Source organism: Sminthopsis crassicaudata, chromosome 4, assembly GCF_048593235.1.
Source record: "Sminthopsis crassicaudata isolate SCR6 chromosome 4, ASM4859323v1, whole genome shotgun sequence".
Classification (NCBI taxonomy): domain Eukaryota; kingdom Metazoa; phylum Chordata; class Mammalia; order Dasyuromorphia; family Dasyuridae; genus Sminthopsis; species Sminthopsis crassicaudata.
In genome coordinates, this window is record NC_133620.1 from 410,474,253 (window position 1) to 410,497,480 (window position 23,228).

At 34.4% G+C, this 23,228-nt stretch overlaps 1 long non-coding RNA gene across 3 annotated transcripts in view; it reads left to right on the top strand.

The window, feature by feature from the left end:
* The window catches only part of LOC141539672 (uncharacterized), a 227,083-nt gene that overhangs the window by 196,494 nt on the left and 7,361 nt on the right, over positions 1-23,228 (top strand). For 2 of the 3 annotated variants that reach the window (XR_012481359.1, XR_012481361.1), the window contains one exon: positions 11,765-13,130. This is a non-coding gene — a long non-coding RNA (uncharacterized LOC141539672). Of the gene's footprint in view, positions 1-11,764; positions 13,131-23,228 lie in introns of those variants that run through there. The other variant, XR_012481360.1, reaches the window with a different exon arrangement.

A 23,228-nucleotide genomic window follows, 5' to 3' on the forward strand; every position in this document is an offset into this window, starting at 1 on the left:
CCATTTGATATTTCATGTTCAAGAACATTTCTTCATTTCAAGAACATCAGTATTTGTATGGCCCAGAAGTATATGACGTTAATTTAGTTTCTAAGATACAAATCTCATAGTATTGTCAACACATTCTTTGAAACAGTTGATTTTGAATTCTTTTGCAGTCAGACCATAGTGACATAGTATTAGGCATTTCTATGGCTATAGCTTCTACAAAAGGAAAGAACTCAAATTCCTTCAATAACTTGTTCAAAGCCAAGTTCTGTTCTACCTCGCATTATGGTTGTAATAACCAAAAAAAAGTTTCATAGTGGAAGCTAATAAATGCTTATCTCATTTATGGAAGCCCAAAGCTAATTGGAATTTTCCATGTGGAGGGGATTTATCAGATTTGAAAATGTGAGGGCGATGTTGAAACTAACTTTATACATACAAATACACCCACAACCACATGCGTATATTTAAGCAAGAAGATAGTCACTAGAGCAAAACATCTTTTTGTTGCAAATACATCCTTTCAGAGGATGGATTGAATTTATAGACTTTTGTTCCTGTATTTATTGCTAGGTCTGTGTTTCCAGTGAATGAAGGTCAAAAATCTAAAATCCCAGTGGGCTGTGAGAACAGGTATTACATTGAGGGTTATATTACTATTTCCACTACAGTGAAAGTTCGTAAACATTGGGGTTTATTTTCCAACATTCTGTAGCTATTTCTTGTGATTCTATTGTGGAGGCTGATATGAGTTTAAACATGAAAAGAGGAAATTAAATCTTAAAAGATCATTTATATAAGATTTAGGCTGCCAACCTAAATACAAAAATGGAGAGGAATGAGAAATGTGAACAAAACAGGTAGTGAGTCAGATTCTATCCCTACTTTATATGCATCAAAAAAAAAAAAAAAAAAAAAAAAAAAAAAGATTGAATTATAAAGCTCTCAGAGGAAAAAAAAAAGATGAATATTTGGGTAATGTATTTGATGGGGTACAAAGTGGTAGTGATACTTTAGAAAAAGATATATTTAGAACTAGAAAGAATCTTATGGGGTGGTGTTTAGTTTGAAAAAGAGAAGACTCACTGGGGACATTGATAGTTATAATTGATTGGAATCACTATATTTCTATAGATTTTACCAGATCCAGAGATGGGGAACTGCAAGTTAGGCAGCAAATTTTCTAGTGTCCTTACTTTAGTGGCTCCCACACCAATTCTTCCCTCTCTTTAGAAACTAGCTCTTCTCATCCTTTAGATTTGTGTAAAGAACGGGGAAAAAAGAAGCCTGGTAGCTAGGAAAGGCGGAAGAGGTAGAGATGCTGCTGTGATGAAAGAGTATATGGTAGATAAAGAGTTTGTGAGTTACATCAGAGTGACTCCTTCTTCTGACATCAGACTGACGTGGGTCATCTTCCTCTCTCCCTCCCTCCCTTCCTCCCTCCTTCTCTCCTTTCCTTCCTCCCTCCCTTCCTTTCTTCCTTCCTTCTTTCCTTCCTTCCTTCCAAACTCTCCTTCCTTTCTCTTCCTTTCTTTCTTTGCCTTTCCTCCCCTTCCTCCCCTTCCTCCCTTCTTCTCTTCCCTTCCTTCCTTCCTTCCTTCCTTCCTTCCTTCCTTCCTTCCTTCCTTCCTTCCTTCCTTCCTTCCTTCCTTCCTTCCTTCCTTCCTTCCTTCCTTCCTTCCTTCCTTCCTTCCTTCCTTCCTTCCTTCCTTCTTTCCTTCCTTCTTTCTTTCTATTAAGTATCTGAGGCCAGATTTCAATTCAGGAAGAGAACTCTTTCTGACTCCATGCCTGGCACTTTATCCACTATGCCATCTAGCTGCCCTTCATATTGCTAGCAAACATCTGAAATAATATTTGAATTCATGTCTTTCTGATTCCAAATCTATTATTCTACTGAATCATCTATCTTCCAAAGGTATTTAGTAGTAGGTTTAGGATTTAAACTTAAATCATCTCACTCTATAGTCATGGTTTTTCCCACAATACCATGCTGCTTACTTATTAAACATTTTACTCTGCTTTAGGTTGACCATTCATTCATTTATCATGTATTTATTGTGCTTCCTATATTATCATCAATTCATAAGCAATTAATTATTAAACATCTATCATGTTCTAGGCAGGGCACTGGAGATACAAAACTAAAATGAAACCATGTATAATTTTAAAGAGATTACAGTCTAATGAAAGAGACAGGTATATATCTAAGCATAAATAGAATATGGACAAAATAAGTATAAGGTAGTTCAGGGAGTCATGCTACAATAGGCAGCTATATTTGACAGAGAATGAGGGAATGAAAATCAGATGGAGAAAAAGTTATTGTTGTTCAGTCCTCCAGTTATGATTATGACCATGACCATGGTCTTTATCCCTCTTAATTCTTCTTCATTTTCTGCCATCAGAGTGGTATCCTTTGAATCTGAGACTGTTGATATTTTTTCCTAGCAACATTGATTCTGCCTTTTGATTTTTTTTTTTTGGCATTTCACATGTGGTCCTTTGTTTATAAATTGAATAAATGAAATGACAACATACAATCTTCTTGTACTCCTTTTCTAATTTTAAACCAATCAACTGTTCCATATTTGGTTCTAACAATTGCTTCTTGAGCCATATACAAGTTCCTCAGGAAGCAAGTAAAATGACTACTATCTCTATACAAAATCAATGAAAAACGATGTCTTTGTCCTTCACATTCATTCATTCTTGGATTAAAACTTGGCTCTGAAATTCAAGTTATTCTTCTTCATATTTATGTATCTTAAATTCCCTGTCTCTTTGCCTTTTGTATCAAAACTTCTCTGGTTTCCTAGCCTCCATGATGTCTTGAAGAACATAGTTGAAAACCTTTTAGAAATGTTCATAGTTCCTTCATGGGTTTACTTACTCTAACAGAGATCAATGTGCTTCTTAGTCAGTTGAACAAAGTTTTTTATTGATTCTATATTTCTGTTATCTTTCAGTATTATATTCATTTTCATCATTGTGTTTTTTTTGTTAATTGGCCACTTTGAATCAGTTCAAGCAAGACTTCTTATGTGTTTTTGAATTCTTTATATTTTGAGAATTCATGTTGAGTCCACTTGTATGGATTAAGAAGTATAAGATATAAGAATGAAAATTGCCCTAACTCTCTAAAGCTTTTGGGAGAAACTAATACATTTGAATAAGAACAATTGATTTTCTCTCTATTATTACTGTCAACTTTTGTTGTCTTCATCAACCATCTACCAATCTCTATGATGGAGCAGGTGCTTTTCCTAAATGCTCCCCTTTGTAGAGATGTGCATTCAAAACTGCCTGTCAGATTGACTAAGAGAGAAACCGGATGTCGTCTAGTCCATCTTCCTACACAGACACATTTTGACATAGTGCATTTGAGTGCTAATAATGACATTAGAAGATGTTGGTAAGAGATCTAATTTGGCATGCAGGAGTGACTTTGCTGTCATCTCCTATTTTCTGCACAATTGACAGCAGATACTTGGGGCTGAATTTTTATTTCGGGTCAAATTTCCAAGGCATGAGGCTGTCTGTTAGAAACTGATAAGACCCAACCAATACCAAAGCACTTGTTGGAAGTGTCAGCAGTGCTGAGAATTTGAAAGGGATGCTTCAGTTTGCTGTTTAGGACATGACACAACAACACATGTTTTAGCAGCAAGAAGAAGAAGGAGGAGAAAAAAAAAACACCCTGTAAGTCCTTGTCAGTTTTCCAGGCTTCCTACTGGGAAGACTTCATAAGAGAGATTGGATTTCTGTGGGAGAAGAATTTTGTTTGAAGTTAGAAAACATTTCTTTTTATTTCTCTCTTAGCCAGTATTTTCATGGACTCTTCAAAAATGATTGAAACTATTTTCAAAAACTAAAATACCAAGCCCACTTAGGGTCTTGGGGGCCTAATTAAGTCACATGTATACATCTGAAGCTAACATTTTGGGAACCACTGAAGAGTTGGATTCTTATAATGTTATACAGAGGCATTGATCCACCAAATTGAGTGGGAAAGCCCATTTAATTATGTGTTTGAGGATGGTTTATCAGTCCTCTAATGTTATTTTTGTAAATGGTTTTGCTGGAACACTGGATAACTTGATATTTAATTTGACTGATTAAGCATGTTCCCTCTATGTCTACATGCTAAATAATCTGTTAGAATATTCATTAGATCTATCAATATACTAACAGTATGTTTAAAAGAATTATTGATGCTCTGTCATATGAGAATTACTTAAGGACAGGAATTTTTACCTAGAAAAGACTCATGAAGGAAGTATGATAGTTGTTTCTAAGTATTTAAAGGTCTGTCATTTGAAAAGGAATAACCATATTCTGTGAAGCCCTCAAAGGGAAAACTGGGACCAGTGGATAGAAGTTACTTAAAGGGAGGGATAGAGACTGGACCTCTGATTTCACTGGTAAAAGAAATTCCTGAATTTACCAATTGTTAACCGTAACTTTTCACTCTCAATAAGTTGCCAGATCTTGCCTTTTCTTCCTCCACAATATCTCTTGAACATTCACATTTATGTGCAGTCCTTTATCATGTATTGTTGAGTTTATTGCAATTGTTTTCATTGCCTTAAGTCTTTCTTCACTTCAGTTCATCTTCCACACAGTTGTAAAAGTGATTTTTTTTCAAATCTAGGTCTAACCATATCACTTCCCTACTCAATAAACTTCTGTGTCTCACTATATCTCTAGACGCAAATAGAAACTCCTCTGTTTGGCATCATAAATCTTTACCATGTAAAGGCATGGTCTTTACATAACTTTCCAACCTTATTATATACTACTTCACTTCAAGGAATCTACAATCTGGTCAATCTGTTCTTCTTGCTTTTCCTCAAACATAGTAAGTACTCCATTCCGTGTCATTTTGCTGACGATGATCATGTTTGGAATATTTCCGTGTCCACTTCTTGGAATCACTAGTTTAATATAATACTGCTCCCTCACTTTATTTCTATTTGTCTATGCTTCCATAGATAATTTATATATGTTTTTCCCAGATAGAATGTAAATAAGAAGTATTAGTTTTATCTCTGTGCTCCCAGTGCCTTTCATAAAACCTAACCCATAGTAGGTACTTAATATTTTTGATTGATGAAATGATATTTAATACACATATACATATATATGTGTGTGTGTGTGTGTTATATAGAGAGATGGTGAGAGAAAGAAAGAGAGAGAGGTAGAGAAAGAAGAAAGAAGAAAAAAGAAGGAAAAAGAAAGAAGAGTATACTGAATAATCTAAAAGTTCTTTCCTAATGCTTAGACTGAAAGATTCTGTGACTATTTCATTTAGTACTATTTCCTACAATTCTAGATGCTCACATTTTGCCAGCAATAAAAAAATAATCTTCCCAAACCAGAATATTCATCTTCTGAATGATTTCATGATTCCTGAATGTGAGGAACCAAGGTCTCTCTTTTGTTAACTAATTTACATTTCTCAAAATGACACTGGATTAGATCACTGCTACTTTCATCTTTCCTCTTCTCTTATGCATGTCTCTGTTTTTTATTTTATGATTATTATTTAAGCATTTTCTATGGCTTTTGAATATAAATATATCATTTTTCAGGTGTATTATTTTGTGTCTTCTTTTTTTTCCCCCAAGAAGTGATTTAAAACTAATCATGCAAAAAAGATTTGTTACAGATATAGTACGCTTGGCCATTTTTCACCATATATGTTTAGTTCTTTGAATTAGAGCACCATGGGAACCTTCAATTCCAAACTTGAAATAAGCTTAAAGCAGATCTGATTTGCACTTTGCAATGAAAGTAACCATTATGGGTTTATTTATCTTGGTCCATCCAGTGGATTACCAGTCAGTTATTTTCCTTCCCATGTTCTAGCAACTTGTCTCTTTGACCAGAAATATATAATTTTTTGCATCTCTATCTACACTTAGCTGGATTTAATTTTTCTTTTTAAAAATAAATTTTAACATCTTTAATGGTTTTGCTTCACCATAGTTCTCCCTAGTACTCTTCACCTCATTCTCTTAGAGAGCCAGCCTATATAATGAATAGTTTTTTTAAGAGCAACAAAGATAAATAGAAACAAGCTAAGCATAATTGATTAGTACATTGAAAATGTTTTCAAAGGTCCCGTTTCTGTTAAGAAGTAGAGTGAGAGTGTCTTCTGTCTTATTTTAAGTCATACTTTTAAAAATAATTTTGAAACATTTGCTTTTCTTTGTTCTTTCTGTTTACACTGTTATAATCATTGTGTATATTGTTTTCTTGCTTCTACTTACCTCACTCTGCATCAGTTCATATACATCTTTCTGCTTGGCAGTATTCATCACATTCATCATTCCTTATAGCACAGTAGTATTATATGCAGTACGGTTACTACAATGTAATGTTTTTGGATATACAAAAACTTTCTTAAAAAGGTCTCTTCACAGACTTGACAAAACACCAAGCCATCAATCATCAAATCATCATTCATCCCACATATATTGAGAAGTTACAACTCTACAGGAATGGCACTAACTTAATGACTATACAAAAACTCACATACCCAAACTATTTTGTAGCAGTTACTTTGGCAGGCTAATTTCATAAATTTCTAGAACATGTTTTGGGCATATGTTTCCTGGGTTTGGCTTCAAAGCCAGCTTTTAAGCCTCAGAAGGAAATATTTTTCATTTCTCACCTCATTTTTTTTTACTACAAACAAGATCACTTAATTATAGATTTAAAGTTAGAAGAGATCTGAGAGGCCAAAGTTGATTAAAAATGAGGTCCAAGTAAACTAAGTGACTTGTTAAAATCATGAAACATAGTGTTAGAGGTGGGATTTGAATCCCAGTACTCTGGCTCCAGAGACAGTGCTTATTCTATGTACTACCCAATCACACATTTTATGTACTAGAATTTGCTCCAAATGGCTTTTGGCTACCCAGACATCAAATCTACTCACTAGGGAGGAAGAATTTTGACCATAATTAAGGATATTCAAATTAATATGTTGCAAGATTCTAGATACAAATCTAAAAGAAATATTCCAAAAATATTTCGAGTAATGTTCTTATTGGGTTTGAGGTACAACATACCAAATAACCTTCTAAATTTGAAATTCTATGCATTATTTGTGCATAAGTACTCTGCCCGTTTGTTCAAGTATCAGTCACTTTACATTATGGTTACAATTCTCTATTTGTACCTTGTTTCATAATGGTCTTTGATCATCTGGTTGATAATCAAAAGAGGTCTTAATATCTCACCTGAAATTTGTCACCATGTTTAATTGCATATCCCTTTTAAAAATTAATAATGTACTGCTTGCTGTTGTGGTCTAAGATGTGTTACTGTTCAAATCATTCTTTGAAACAATATGTTAAATTCTATGAATCTGCATAGTCTAGGATCTTTTACCTCCCAAAATCTATTCTGTTGGTTAGAGATCTAGAACTAGGGTTAGGAAGATCTGGTTCAGAGTCTTGTGTCTGAAACAAACTTGTCCTATAGTTTTTTTTCAAGTCACTTAACTTTTATGAGAGGCATGTTATTATATGAATTTAGGGAAAAATTATAGGTAGGATAACAAGTGAGAGGGTATTAGCAGAGGTGAAGAAAGTGTTACAACATGGGAAATTGAAAAATAATTGTCAAAGAAATTTTAATATCAACATAGTGGCTAATGATTTTGCAAGCTCTTCAACCCCTTCTTGATTTTTCTTTTTTTCTCTAAGAAAACATTAAGCATGGGCTACTCTACATGTCTCCATTACTTCCTTGAACTTGGAATAGCATATTAGAAACTGCCAGTCTCCATGAAAACTTGGCCAGAACTCTTTATCTCATTATCTACTCACTACTTGTTTCATTTTCATGATCAAAAATTCTAACATATTTCTTTACCCGACCATAACATTCCATCTCTCTGTACCTCACTCCTCCACATTTATTACTTCCAGTTCCTTCAACCTTCAATGCTCTCCTGGGACATCATCCATACTCTGGCTTTATTCTCTTTCTTTGCCAATTGGGACCCCATTACTTGCTCAGCTATTTACTGTCTTCTATTCTTTAATGTCTTATACTTCTATCACTACCACCCTCAGCATCTTCTGTTATTATTCATATGCTGCTAACAAGTGGTGGGAGAAGTGAGCCCACTGAAATGACTTTGTCTACTAAAAACTTACCCCTTATCAAATCTTTTCAAAGATTTCAGAATCATATGCTTCTTTCACTGTTATAACTGACTTTTCTTCACATTCTTGATAATGGCTATTTTTTTTTTCTTCAAGCTTCTCATGCTACCTTTTTTCTCGTAGTTCATATTATTGCTTTGAGCTCACTGTCTCTCTTGTTTGGCTGGAAATTTGTTTCCAACTCTTCATGAACCTGTATGGGGTTTTCTTGGCAAAGATAGAATGGTTTGCCATATCCTTTTTTTACTAGATTAAGCAAACAAAAATATTAGTTGCTCAGCTAGTGAGTGTGTGAGATCAGAATTGAACTCAGATCCACCTGACTTCTTACCCAGACTCTTTCCCTTACAACTTTACTCTTTTTCCATTTGTTCTAGTCTGATGAAGAGGTAGCCCTGCTCCTTTCTAGGAATAGATCCTATTCTCTTCTATTTCTTCCAACTTATTTCCCTAATAACTCCTTCCTTACCCATCCTCAATTCTTCTCTGTCTACTGAATCTTTCTTTCCTACTGATAAACTCTCACAAGTCTCCTTCAGCATAATCCCACCAAAGCCAAAAATCAAAACTTCACAAAATCCAAACCTTCACTAAACTTTACCATCTTTTCAAATTTATATCTTACATCTAAGTTTTCTTCATAGTCAAATTCCTTGAAAAAGCGGTCTGGATTCTTTGCATAGGATTCCTATTCTCCTATTCTTTAACTTATTACAATTTGCTTTTCTACCTCAGTACAATTGAAACTATTTTCTTCTAAGTTACAATAATTTTAACCCAATTTAATCACCTTTATATTCCTTGCTCTTCATAAACTTAGCTTTTATCAGTAAAAAACAGCATGTACATGTATGAGACCAACCTTTCACATTTTCTTCTTAGTGTTTGTGGTACTATTCTTTTTTGACTTTCTTATTGGTTTTATTATTCTTTTTTCAGACTCCCTTTTTGTTTATGTCTATCTGTCATTTTCTCTCTCCTATATACCTATTTCATTCATTTATATATTTTTTTAATTTAATTTTATTTTATTTTCAACTCCAAAATCTCATCTTCTCACCTTTTCCAAGTCCCCTATATTAAAACTACAATAAAAACAAAATCTAATGCAACTGTATATAGGCCAGCAAAGCAAATTCTTGCATAAAAATATACTTTTATCTATATTCTGAATCCATCACCTTTCTATCAAGATGTGAGTAGGCTGTTTCATTATGAGTTCTCTGGAACTGTGGTGTTTCATTGTACTTATTAGAATTCCTAAGTCTTTCAAAATTGTTCATCTTCATGATATTGTTCTTATTGTATAAACTACTCTCCTGGTACTACTCACTTTACTTTACACTAATTTATACAAGCTTTTTCTTACATTTTTTTCTGACATCATTTCTTATAACACACTAATGTTCTGTTGCATTCATATACCATAAGTTGTTCAGCCATTTCCCAATTGATGGACATTGCTCAATTTACACTTATTTTTGACCATGAAAAGAGTTATTATTCATTTTTGTCCATATAGGTTCTTTTCCTCTTCCTTTAATCTCTTTGCAGTATAGACCTAGTAATGTTTTCATTGGATTCTAATAGCTAATACATTCTAATAATTTTTGGGGGCATAATGCTCAATTGCATTTCACAATGATTACACCAGTTCACAACCCATCAACAATGTATTAATATACCTGTTTTCCTATAGCTCTTCCAGAATTTGTCATTATTGTTTTAAAAAACAACTTTGCCAATTTGATGAACAGACTTGTTTTAATTTTCATTTCCTATCATTTAGAATTTTTTGTTAAATATGAATATTGATAACTTGAATTTTTTTCTCTGAAAATTACCTGTTTATATCCTTTCACTATCAATTCAAGAAAGGCCCTTGGTCTTGTAATGCTAGAGAAAATAAGGCAAGACAGAGATTAGATGTTTTTAATATTTTAATAGTGGAGAATTTGGAATGTCCATGGCCAGCCAGCTTGGATGGGATTCTTGTCTCAAAGCATCCAGTCATAAGCAAATGATTCCAGAGACTTTTATAGGTTCCAGTGATCAGGGAAACAAAGAAGGCAAGTGGAGGGAGACGGGGGGGAAGGAGCATTGGTGAGTGGAAGTTCTAGGAAGGACCATAACTTTTAAATTCTGAGATATTGGGGGTAAAGAAGATGGTGGAACAGGAGACTGGAAGTCTGAGGCAGAAGATAACCAAGAGTTTGAGATAAGCCATGGGGAGTTTTATGGCTCTTTGGAATATCAAAGTGACTAGAGCTGTACAGCCCTAATTATCTCACAGCCAGGAAGGGGAGCGGGGGTTGCTACCAGGGAAACTGAGGCATTAACTATCTTATAAATTTATATTTTAGAAACAAAATCTTTATAAAAGAAACTTCCTTAAAGATTTCCCTTCTTAATTCCCTGTTCCTCTTTTAATTTTAGGCACATTGGTATTGTTTGTGCAAAAACTTTAATTCTGTGAATCTTTTAATCTTTTTATGTATATATAAAGCAATTTCTTCCATGTTTCTTTTATTTGTTCATGTCATCCTTTGCTTCTAAACCATTTGCCATTTGATGGCTTATCTTTGTATATGGTGTAAAATGTTAGTGTCTAATTAGTTTGTCAGATTGCTTTCAATATTACCAGTAGTTTTTGTTAAATAGTGACTTCTTGCCCCCAAAGTTGATATCTTAGAGTATATCAAACACTAGGCTATTGAGCTCATTTGCTTCTGCATATTACATATATTTCATTCTGTTGACTAATCTCTTTGTTTTTGTTACTCTTATGTTAACAGATCTTCATCTATGTAGAATTCCTATGAGATCTCACTACAATGCTATCTTAGGTCTTCTTTCATTTTTTCAATATACTCTTTTTTTGTGGGCTCAGTTCTATATTAAAAGTTATATTTTTAATTCTAAATTAAATTTTAAAATTCTAAATAAAATAATTTCCATTTAGGTCACAGGCAAGGTACTTCCTCTCTTAGTCTCCCTTTTTCATCTACAAAATGGGGATACAATACAGACATGACATACAGACCCTGAAAGACACTAATACCATCAGTTCCTCATTTCTTTCTTAATATAGACTAAGATCTCATTTCTTTCCTTGACTACCATAAGCTCTCAATCCTTAATTAGCTTATTGTCCACAGAGTTCATATATAATTTTTCAAGACAAACAACTAATTAGTTCTGCCTCTCTCACATTGTACTCTTAATTTGATTACTTTGTTTAATCCCTTAATTGATTTTTTTTCAATATAAATATAAGACTGTTTGTTGCTATTTAATATATTAAAAGGCAACATGTATGAGTAGATAGGAAGCTTGCTTTTGAGTCAAGGAGAATTGAGATGTGCCTTTGACATATTGGTGAACCTCAGCAAGTCACAATTTTTCAGAGCTCTGGGCAAATTGCTAAGATTATTAATTGTATAATAATTGCTAAACTACATAGTAGAAGACGTTCCATATACCAATGATATCTAGGCTAATTCAATCCAGCATTCTAGATCATGAAGATTTTTTTGAATTCTACTTTTCATCAAGTGTGTTAACTAACTATGCCAACTTTGTTTCATCTGCAGGTTTTAAAAATACATCCGTCACATCCAGGTTTATCAAATCAAAGAGAATGATGCCTTCTTTGAAAAAAAAAAGGTGGGAGGAGACCTTCTACATGAGAATAAAGAAGAAAAAATCAAAGAGGCAAAGGCAAGTGATCAAGCAAAAGTATTTGTTGAATTCCCACTCTGCATCAGGCATTGTACATGGACCTGGGTATTAAAGTACAAAGAATTAAATAATCCCCATACAAGAGGAACTTTTATTTCAATGGGGGCAAATTTTGATCTGTGTCTTGAGATTAGAAGATAAAAGAATATCATGCAGAGGAAAAAGGGAATATGGACCATTTAACTCTTCAGGTATCTCTTCCCTTGGAGATTTTATTGTTTTCATCTTTGGATCTTCCATCCTGAGGCTTTGTTGTTCTGTCCATACATGTTTCACTTTATTTCTTACTCCCCAATCACCTCTTAAATTGCCTTCCTTTAAGACTAGAAATCAAATGAGACTCTTACATTTGTGAAGAACATGGGACAGTGTAAACTTTTTGATTTCAAGGACTCCACAGTTTTTCATGTTTGTATCCCTTTTACCCACCATAATGATACTTACTCTTTTCTGAATTGAATTGACTAGACTGTCTTTGTGTTTTACAGATGAAAAAATAATGCCATTACAAAGCACACTGAATTCTAAGGGAGTCGATAAATTAAAAGAGAAGAATAAAATCCAGATAGTCAAAATTTGATTTTATTTTTTCCATTGTATAATTTCCAGATTTGAATTAAGATAGCTTAAAATTTATTGGCTTACAGATTTCAAGCAAAATGGGATCAAAGAGATCATCTAGTTGGATTCCTTCATTGTAAAGATGGGGAAAGCAAGACTTAAGTGACTTTCCCAAGGTTGAATAAATTATTAATTACAAAGTCAGAATTTGAACCTACATCCTCTGTTTCTGAATCCACATTTTCCACTTTACTACATTATATTGCCATCTTGTATGTGAACATTTTTATGAGTAAGAAGAGTCAGAACCTCAACAACAGTAAAATAAACCTGGAATGTTCATCCGGTGATTTTCATTAAACATCTGACATTTATCTTATAGAGGGGAGTTTATCTTACCACAATTCTTCATTGCAGGCATGGGAAAATAGCAGCACTTACTGTCAGAAGGTAAATATTATGGCAAGATAAATATTAACTTTTAAAAGAAATCACTATAGCAGGTTAAAAATTACAAATGCCACCAGTTGTTTAAGTTTTAAGATTTAATAGTGTCTCTATAGACCACAAGATTCTTTCTATTAAATCAGTTTTCCTCATAGATTAAATAATGAAAAAATAGATCCTCCCCTACACTCAATCCAGGGAAATTTCACTGGGGGACAGTGCAGGAACATTGTCCCCTCTCCATATAATTATATATTTGCCTTTTAGACTTTTCCTCATACTTATCAACATTTAATTTAAAAGTATAAGATACACCAAAGTCTTGCATATCTTAAACTCCTCAATTCAATTGTTGTTAATGGGCTTAGCTTCTTTCATGAGTTCAAGGATTCTCGAATTTTTAAAAAATCAATCTACTTTGGAAGGATGAAAGAATCCCAAAACTATTTACATCACAATGACCTAATAGCACTGAAATGAATGGAAGTATAGATTTTTTTAATGGTGGGGAGAGATAATATTCCAAAGAAGTTTATTAAAAGTTGTTTTTCATGCTCCCCCTCCACTAAAATGCAAAGGTTCTCATATTTTGGGCATTGGAACGATCAACCTGCAAACCACTTAGAAAACCCTCATGATCATCCAGAGAAAAGAACTTTGAGCCATAAGATTTGAGTTCATCAAGTCCTTCTATTTACTACCTGTGTGACCTAGGGAAAGTAACAATCTCATTGGGTCTCCATTTCAGTGTTCTTAGAGTCCTTCCAGATCCAGATCTATCATCTTACAATCCTCTAATATCCCTATGAAGTAGATTTTTACAAGAAGTTCTAGATAGATCCCTGTGCAGTTACTTCCTTAGGTGCCCATGTCATCCTCATTGGGAATTGAGATTAAAAAGTAGGAGACTGGACTATAAAAGGGAGGAGTTTAAATTTTCAGGTAGAAGCAATATTCTGAAGAATGATATGTTAGGAAGAGATGGTTTGAAAGGTTAGAAAGAGGGGAATGATAATGAGATGCCTTTGACTAGAGAAGTTTCTTTGTAAGAGTACTGGGAGATAAATAAATATTGATGGGAAAGGGAGAGGTTATAGAGTTCTCTAAATTTTAAGATTTGATTTTGAGTATTATGATTTTGTGGTCCCCTGACCTTGGTGGGGCTTCTGTTCTAACAATAAGTCAGTAGTCCTAATTATGGCTTTGGAATCTGCCTCAGGAAACCCCCACACCCAATGTCTGACCACTCATTAGTCAGATAGCTTCTCACCTCAGGTAACTCCCACAGATCAAACTCCTGAGACAATAATGAATGAGACCACTACTCAGTTCATTGCTGACTGGAAATCTTGTCAGTAATAATCTAATCAACCAAGAACCACTCCTTCAGGAGACCACTCCTTCCTGCCTATGAACCATAGAATTAATATATTTATGACTGAAAGCTAGATAAAAGTATCTCCTTGATTCTGTTTCTCTGCTGAATTCCCTTAGAATTCAGTGTGCTTTGTAATGGCATTATTGTTACTTACAATAAAGCTTTGCCCCTTGACTAGGAGATGAGTTCAAGCTTGCAAATTCTTTTGAGGTACCTTGTGACACTGGTCTGGGACCCCAAACTTTTGTGGTCCCCTTTTCCCAACCTCAATAATTTCATTTAATAGATATTAAGAACCACTTAAAGTTCTTCAATAAAGACATAACATGATGAAAACAATCAATCTGGCAATAGGTGAAGGATAGTTTAAAGGAGAGAGAATAGAGATAAGGATACCAGTTAGTAGCATATTCATAATTTGGTCATGAATAAGTCAATTTATTTTTATTACATTTTCCTGACTTCAATTCCAGCTAAAATCCATCTTTGCTGATTTCCTCTAATTCCAATATCTTTCTTTTGTTGATAATTTCAGATTTATCCTCTATATAATTATTTGTACATAATTGTTTACACTTACCTTAGAATTATTGTGAAGTTCAAATGAGATAATAATTGTAAAGTGCTTGGCACTGCGCCTGTCACATAATAGACATTTAATAAATATTTATTGACTGACTAACTAAATACTTGCCATTGTAAGAAACCTAATATCTTGCCTAAAACTCCATACACTCACTGATGTATGTAGGATTTATTTTACCTTCTTGCAAGACTGTATGCCTAGGTGACTAGACATACCTCGGAAACTCCAAAAGTAGCATTTTATTTTCTACTCTCCTCTGATTCTTCATTAATTGGATGGTTACAAAAATTATAGGACATGAATTTAATCCCTCATGACATAGCCAGTCCCTGCCCCAAAGGAGTTTCCATTCTAGAGGGGAAGTAGGATTAAAGGCAAAGAACAAAAATATTGTTTTCAAATCAAACCACTCCAGATTACAAAAGGCAGTCCCTGCCCCCAAAGAGCTTACATTCTTTTGGGGGAAGATAACCTCTACCCTTGATTATTACCTGATGTCCTTGTGGATTTCAATTTTCTAATTTAAGTTTCATTTCTCCAATTTAATTTTCATAACTGTAGAAACCAAAATATCCATCCATTCTTCACACCATGTTAATCAATATGCATTTATCATGCACTGTGCTATGTCTAGAGGATAAAAATATAACCAAGAAATATAAACTTCTGCCTTCAAGGGGTTCACAATCTAATGAAAGAAGACAACACAGAAAAGGAAGCTGGAAAAAGCATAGGAAGTACTGAGATGTGTATATGTATCTATGTATGTGTGTGGGTTTGTGTGATGGTAGAGAAATCAAAGAAATCTAAAATAAAGTCAGCCTTATGGAGCATGAAAAGATATCTATTTTGTTCCTCTTCCTTAAGGGAAGGTTGTGTCTCTGCCCTCCAATCAAAAGGGCAGGGGGTACTGATGAGAGACCAATGCTGATTGGATGTAACAAGATGATAAGATTTCTGAATGATGAATTTCCTGGGGATGTGGAGAGAAGACAAAAAGTCTAGTAAATGTATCACATTCTGTGCTAAATACTAGAAATACAAAGATATAAATACAAAAGTGAAATTCTTCTGTTCTGAAGGAACTTCTGTTCTATAAGGAGAAATGCATGTATATAAATACTTACAAAGTCAATACAAGATAACCTTGAGGTGGCAGGGGCACTAATACCTGGAGGGATGAAGCAAAACCATGTAGGAAGTGGAATTTGAGCTAAACTTTGAAGACAATGAGACATTTTAAGAGGAAGAGGTAGGAGGGAGTGCCTTCCAAACAGGAAGGATAGTTGAGAAGGAAGGTAGAAGATGAATTTCATGTGTGAGAAGCAAGAGGTCAGTTTGTCTGAATTGTAGAATTGTATGAAGGGGAAAATGCTTAATAGTGCTAGAATGGTGAGTTAGAGATATGTTGTGGAGATCTTTAAATGTCGAAAAGGAAAGGCTATATTTAATTCAAGAGGTAATGGGGAATCATTAGAGTTTCTAGAGCATGAGAGTGGTATGATTGCATCTATGCCAAAGAAATATTCCTTTGGTAGTTATTTGGAAAATGGATTTGGGAAGGGAGAAAGTTGAAGTAGGGAGAACAATTACCAGGTCACTGAAGCAGTCTAGTCAAAAGGCAGAAACTTTCTTCTATAGTATTGTTCTTCAAAACCTTGAATATATAAAAAGTACTGTCTACATGTAAAATATTACATAGGCTATGAATTAGTTTTTGTCATCCCCCCATTATCTAGTTAGTCATCAAGAACTATAAACCTTTTAAAATTTTTTGTTTTCTTTGTTTCTTCTCCATTCTTATTGCTACCACATATTATCTCCTATTGAATTACTTTGCAAGTCTTGTAGATTCTTTTTTGACAATCTCTCTTGACATTTGTCACTCATGAAGCTGTGAAAGAATCTGGCCATTCTGGAGAGCAATTTGGAACTATGCCCAAAAAGTTATCAAACTGTGCATACTCTTTGATCCAGCATTGCTGCTATTGGGCTTATATCCCAAAGAAATACTGAGGAGGGGAAAGGGACCTGTATGTGCCAAAATGTTTGTGGCAGCTCTTTTCGTAGTGGCTAGAAACTGGAAGATGAATGGATGTCCATCAATTGGAGAATGGTTGGGTAAATTATGGTATATGAAGGTTATGGAATATTATTGCTCTGTAAGAAATGACCAGCAGGACGAATACAGAGAGGTTTGGAGAGACTTACATCACCTGATGCTGAGTAAAATGAGCAGAACCAGAAGATCACTGTACACTTCAACAACAATGCTATATGAAGATGTATTCTGATGGAAGTGGATATCTTCAACATAAAGAAGATCCAACTCACTTCCAATTGATCAATGATGGACAGAAACAACTACACCCAGAGAAGGAACACTGGGAAGTGAATGTAAATTTAGCACTACTGTCTATCTACCCAGGTTACTTATACCTTCAGAATCTAATACTTAATGTGCAACAAGAAAATTGGATTTACACACATATATTGTATCTAGGTTATACTGTAACACATGTAAAATGTATGGGATTGCCTGTCATCTAGGGGAGGGAATAGAGGGAGGGAGGGGAAAAATTGGAAAAATGAATACGAGGGATAATGTTATTTTTAAAAATTACTCATGTATATGTACTGTCAAAAAAATTTATAATTATAAAATTTTAAAAAAAAAGAAATAACAAAGACATTTGCCACTCATACGAACACTACCCTAGTTCAACCTCTTAGTACTGTGTTAAGCACCAGAAACACAAATGGAAAAGTAACACAATCTCTGATCTCAAGAGGCTCATATTTTAATGGGAGAGGCAATATATATGGAAGGTTGCAGCTTCAAGTCAGATGGAGAGATCTCCATGATATTTAAAGTGAAGCAGAAAAGCAGATGTTAATTTTCTTTGTCATTTCCAATGGTAAAATCATGTTAGTTTCTTATCTTGAACCATTTGATACCAAGGAGTTTGGAACCAAGAACTTTCCTTTCTGGGTACTTGGCAGTTAGGGATATATCACCTAAAAGTGTAATTTTCAGGCTTCATCTTTACAGAGGGAGCTCCTCTATGATTTTGTCGCCTGACAAGAAGCACTGCAATTTCCAAGTTTCTAGTGGTCATGGTCCTAGATTATCTCCTTAGTATTTGAGAGGACATAATGGTAAATAAGGTGGTAGTGGTGGTGGGTACTTTGATTTGTCTGGTGTCTGCTATCTCCTGTATTTCCCACAAGTTGCCTTAATGGTTAAACTGGGCTGGCTTATCTGCTCTGAAAGAGTCAGCTGTTGGGGATGACCTATAGAGGGTGCAGGTAGGAGAGTGAGGGTTGGAAGGTGGCTCGTTCTCTACATTAATTGCTTTCCCAGATGATGGCGGTAAGGTCTGAACTGGAACAAGACTGGTGGTTTGGGTGGAGTGTTGCCATTTGTGGAGATCCTGTATTTATCTTCCTGCTGATACATCTGAAAAAAGACTTCATGTAGAAAATGACACATCTGGGCTAAGATATGATCCAATCTAGAGGTAGTATGAGGGGGAAATGAGAGGGACTGCATCCCATGTATGAAAGATAACCTATGTAAAATCTCAGAGGATGGGAGGAAGAAGAGAAAAGGTATATAGTTTGAGGATAAGAAGATGAAATGTAGGTGGGAGTGGAGAATGCTGGGTATGATAGGCCATACCTCGCCTAAACTCAATGCATACAAATCTAGGGGAAGTAGAAGAAGGAAGTAAAGATAATCTAATGACATAATTAGCATTCTGTTCTTTCCATTCCTTTCTTTGTCAAATGATTCACTGTTGGTGGAAAGAGAGGTAGTATTATTCCTTAGAATAATCAGGAGCATTTATTTACAACCGTCAGTAAGCATAATATGCAATGGAGATAAACTGGAACCTTTCCCAGTAAGATCAGGAGTGAAACAAGGTTGCCCACTATCACCATTACTATTCAATATAGTACTAGAAACACTAGCCTCGGCAATAAGAACAGAGAAAGAGATTCAAGGAATTAGAGTAGGAAATGAAGAAATCAAATTGTCACTTTTTGCAGATGACATGATGGTATACTTAGAGAACCCCAAAGACTCTGCTAAAAAGCTATTAGAAATAATTCAGAATTTTAGCAAAGTTGCAGGATACAAAATAAGTCCACATAAATCCTCAGCATTTTTATATATCACCAACAAAATGCAACAGCAAGAGATACAAAGAGAAATTCCATTCCAAACAAAGGTTGAAAGTATAAAGTATTTGGGAATCCATCTACCAAAGAAAAGTCAGGAATTATATGAGAAAATTAAAAAACACTTGCCACAAAAATAAAGTCAGATTTAAATAATTGGAAAGACATTGAGTGCTCTTGGATAGGCCGAGCGAATATAATAAAGATGACAATACTCTCCAAACTAATCTATTTATTTAGTGCTATACCAATCAGACTCCCAAGAAACTATTTTAATGACCTAGAAAAAAATAACAAAAAAAAATTCATATGGAAGAATAAAAGGTCAAGAATTGCAAGGGAACTAATAAAAAAAAAGTCAGACGAAGGTGGTCTAGGTGTACCTCATCTAAAGCTATATTATATAGCAGCAGTCACCAAAACCATTTGGTATTGGTTAAGAAATAGACCAGTGGATTAGTGGAACAGATTAGGTACAAAGGACAAAAAAGGGTACATCTATAGCAATCTAGTCTTTGACAAACCCAAAGATACCAACATTTGGGATAAAAATTCATTATTTGAAAAAAACTGTTGGGAAAACCGGAAATTAGTATGGCAGAAATTAGATATGGATCCACACTTAACACCATATACCAAGATAAGATCAAAATGGGTTCATCATTTAGGCATAAAGAATGAGATCATAAATAGATTAGAGGAACAGAGGATAGTCTACCTCTCAGACCTGTGGAGGAGGAAGGAATTTATGACCAGAGGAGAACTAGAGATCATTATTGATCACAAAATGGAAGATTTTGATTACATCAAACTAAAAAGCTTCTGTACAAACAATACTAATGCAAACAAGATTAGAAGGGAAGTAACAAATTGGGAAAATATTTTTACAGTTAAAGGTTCTGACAAAGGTCTCATTTCCAAAATATATAGAGAACTGACCCTAATTTATAAGAAATCAAACCATTCTCCAATTGATAAATGGTCAAGGGATATGAACAGACAATTCTCAGATGATGAAATTGAAACTATATCCACTCATTTGAAAGAGTGTTCCAAATCACTACTGATCAGAGAAATGCAAATTAAGACAACTCTGAGATACCACTACACACCTGTCAGATTGGCTAAGATGACAGGAACAAAGAATGATGAATGTTGGAGGGGATGTGGGAAAACTGTGACACTAATACATTGTTGGTGGAGTTGTGAAAGAATCCAACCATTCTGGAGAGCAATTTGGAACTATGCCCAAAACTGTGCATACCCTTTGATCCAGAATTGCTGCTATTGGGCTTATATCCCAAAGAAATACTGAGAAGGGGAAAGGGACCTGTATGTGCCAAAATGTTTGTGGCAGCTCTTTTCGTAGTGGCTAGAAACTGGAAGATGAATGGATGTCCATCAATTGGAGAATGGTTGGGTAAATTATGGTATATGAAGGTTATGGAATATTATTGCTCTGTAAGAAATGACCAGCAGGACGAATACAGAGAGGTTTGGAGAGACTTACATCACCTGATGCTGAGTAAAATGAGCAGAACCAGAAGATCACTGTACACTTCAACAACAATGCTATATGAAGATGTATTCTGATGGAAGTGGAAATCTTCGACATAAAGAAGATCCAACTCACTTCCAGTTGATCAATGATGGACAGAAATAACTACACCCAGAGAATGAACACTGGGAAGTGAATGTAAATTGTTAGCACTACTGTCTATCTACCCAGGTTACTTATACCTTCGGAAGCTAATAATTAATGTGCAACAAGAAAATGGTATTTACACACATATATTGTATCTAGGTTATATTGTAACACGTAAAATGTATGGGATTGCCTGTCATCTAGGGGAGGGAGTAGGGGGAGGGAGGGGATAATTAGGAAAAATTAATACAAGGGATAATATTTAAAAATTACTCATGCATATATGCTGTCAAAAAATTATAATTATTAAATAAATAAATAAATAAATAATGGGGATACTAAAAAAAAAAAAGGAAAGAGAGGTTGTATTAACATCAGAAGATTTTTATTTCAGTTATTACTCTAGCCATTTTACCTAAGACAAGGCTTGCCATCTCTCTGAGGTTCAATATCATCTATAAAATGGGATAATAATACTTGTTTCCCATGCCTGATAGACTTATTATATGTAAGGTACTTTACACAAATGAAGTGGAAATTGTTAATATTCTGATTATCTTTTCTGGTAAAATCCATACAGGCTTATTGCTTCCAACTTTAACTGAGTCTGGAAGTTATAGTCATGCTAACTCTTTATATACTATTTCCATTTACTCTTCTCCTCTTCCCTAACATATATATATATTTCCACAAGTTATGGCTCCAAAAATGTAACTGCCAATTTTGAAAGAAAACTCTAGCTTACTGAATCTAAGCAGAAATAGCAGGAAGGAGTCACAGAAACTATTCTTGTATATAGTACCATTACCCAAGGAAAATGATTATTTATTATACTTTGTCATTTGTATTCATTTCAATACAGCCTAGGTAATATTTAGGTCCTAGGAAAGGGGGAAAGTTTTGCTGAAATCTGCTGCTGACTGAAATAGGTTGTGGAAATGCTATTCAGTTGCTTGGGATTTTGACTGTGTAAATGATTTTTAACTGCTTAATTGGCTTCAATAGATCAAAGGTAGAATGAGTAAAGTGCATGCTGGGTTTTGTATTTGTCTGCCTCTGTAGTGGGAATGTATTAGTGGGGCTCAAAGCACTAGTGTGTTGATTATTTATCATTAACTAGAATACAACTGGAAACTCTGAGAAATGATATCCTTGCAAACCAGGCAGTATTGCCTATATAGTTAAATGGAGTTTAAGAATGGACAAAACAAAAGGGAGTGACAAAGCATTGTAAATAGTGCAGTGTGTTTATTTTTGTTTGTTGCTCCTGCTTAATGCCATGTTTTTCATTTGGTTCAACAGTATTTAATGTTTTAGGCTTCTTTCAATTGATATGCCTTGGATGATAAATTATGCATGATATTGCTGGGGGAAAAAAAGAAAAAGAAAAGAAAAAACCCTGGGAAAAGGCAGTTATTACCCTATATTTAAGTTATAATGTTAAAACAGATATTATTGCACAACTGTTTCATTGTTTCTGAAGGTGACAATTGTCAGTAATATTTACTAACAACAAAAGTGGCCAGAAATGTTGAATTTTGATATAGCAAAACCCCAGAATAGTCTATCCCTAAGAAAGTCAGATTTACTTCTTCTGAGTTATATTAGAACTATTCTCCTACTCATCTTTATTTTTATTTTTTCTTAAAAAAAGATATTTTATGATAGTTTATTTCTTTATCTTTTTTATATTACTATCACTTTCCAATGATTCCTTTTCCCAATATCCTGCCCTTGTAACAAATAATGAAGTCACTTAAAGCAAATAAACACACTATTCACATTTTCATATCTCATTCTTCTACTATAATCCATTGCATTTCTCCCAACAGGGAGAAGATGGAATGCTTCACCACTACTCCTGTGACATCAAGGATTGTCATTGCATTGCTCAGAGTTAAAGTTCACAAATTGTTCACATTAATCTGAAATTTTCATTTGATTCATTTCTTGAGGTAAAGTCAAGATGGTAGAATGAGAGCTAACATTTTTGTTTTAGAAACTTCATCTCTTTTACTACAAATATTAAGAAAGCGTGCCAGACCAAGAAAACCAAGAAAAAAGTTATAGTGAGTCATTTTCCCACCCATAGTAGCTTAGGGCGAAAGAATAAGAGGTTTATGGACACATGGTGTGAGAGCTCACCAGGAACAGAGATCAGCACCAGTAGCAGTGTAATACAGGCATAAGTGACAGTGGGCTATGGTAGCAACAGCAGTGAGCAGCACATTCTCTAAGGATGATAAGTGGATTGAACATCTGGTCAAAAAATAAATTTCAGGGAACCTCTGTACTAGTACTGGGAGCTGTAATGGGTAATATTTGATAACTCTCTTATCTATCATCCAGTTTGGGGTCACAGTTGCAGGGAAGAGAAGAGCAATTTTGATCATGGGGAGCAGAAGCTCTACATGTATAAAGAGCAATTAATAAATTCCAGAATCAAAATTTATGCATTCCAAGCTCAAGGACAGAGTGGTGACTCAATGCTAATCTTTAGTCCCACAAATAAGG